At 33.2% G+C, this 945-nt stretch overlaps 1 non-coding gene across 1 annotated transcript; it reads left to right on the top strand.

Annotated features, from left to right (window-relative positions):
• The first annotated feature begins 348 nt into the window (after positions 1-348).
• Positions 349-455, top strand: LOC112439252 (U6 spliceosomal RNA). The gene has a single exon (XR_003027534.1). It is a non-coding gene; the product is annotated as a U6 spliceosomal RNA (small nuclear RNA).
• Positions 456-945: the final 490 nt, after the last annotated feature.

Below are 945 nucleotides of genomic sequence, written 5' to 3' on the forward strand. Positions count from 1 at the left end.
AGAAAAATATCACTCTCTTATCTGAATGTATTAATTAAATTAGAAGTCAATTGCAAAATAAAATACTTAAATATTTGGAAATTTAAAAGTTTTAAAATTAAATAATTTTAAATAATTTATCATTCAATAAATATATCAATAGATTGAATACAAACTATTTAGATCTGAGAAATAAAAACACTAAAAAGCAACGTTTATGTGATGTAGCTAAAACGGTACTCAGAGAAAAAGTAATAGCTCTTAACATTTGTATTGCAAAAGATAAATGGTCTCAATGAATGACTTCTGATCTCCCATTTGAAATAGAGAAAAAGAGAATATCAAACACAAAGTGAAGAAAAGAAAGGGGTGCTCGCTTTGGCAGCATAAATACTATAATTGGAACGACACTGAGTAGCTTAGCATGGGCCCTGCACAAGGATGACACTTAAATTCGTGAAGTGTTCCATATTTCTGGAGCTTCTAACTAGAATGAACAGTTTAGAGAGGAACTTAAATGACCCAGGGAGCTGAAAAACCAGCGTGAGAACTTTGTGAAGCATACACAAGTATCAATAGCTGAATCGATCAAGCAGGAGAAAAAGTGTTAGAGTTTGAAGCCCATCTTGCTGAAATAAGTCAGGCAGACAAGATTAGAGAAAAAAATAATGAAAAGGAAGAAATAAAACCTCCGAGAAATATGGGACTATGTAAAATGACTGAACTTACGATTGATTGGAGTACTTGAAAAAGATGGGGAGAATGGAACCAAGTTGGAAAACACACTTAAAGATATTACCCAGGAGAATTTCTGCAACCTAGAAAGACAGGCCAACATTCAAATTCAGGAAATACAAAGAACATCACTAAGATACTACACAAGATATCAACCCCAAGACACATAATCATCAGATTCTCCATGGTTGAAATGAAGGAAAAAATGTTAAGGGCATCCAGAGAAAGGCC

This window comes from Pan paniscus, chromosome 13 (genome assembly GCF_029289425.2).
Source record: "Pan paniscus chromosome 13, NHGRI_mPanPan1-v2.0_pri, whole genome shotgun sequence".
NCBI classification, from domain to species: Eukaryota; Metazoa; Chordata; class Mammalia; order Primates; family Hominidae; genus Pan; species Pan paniscus.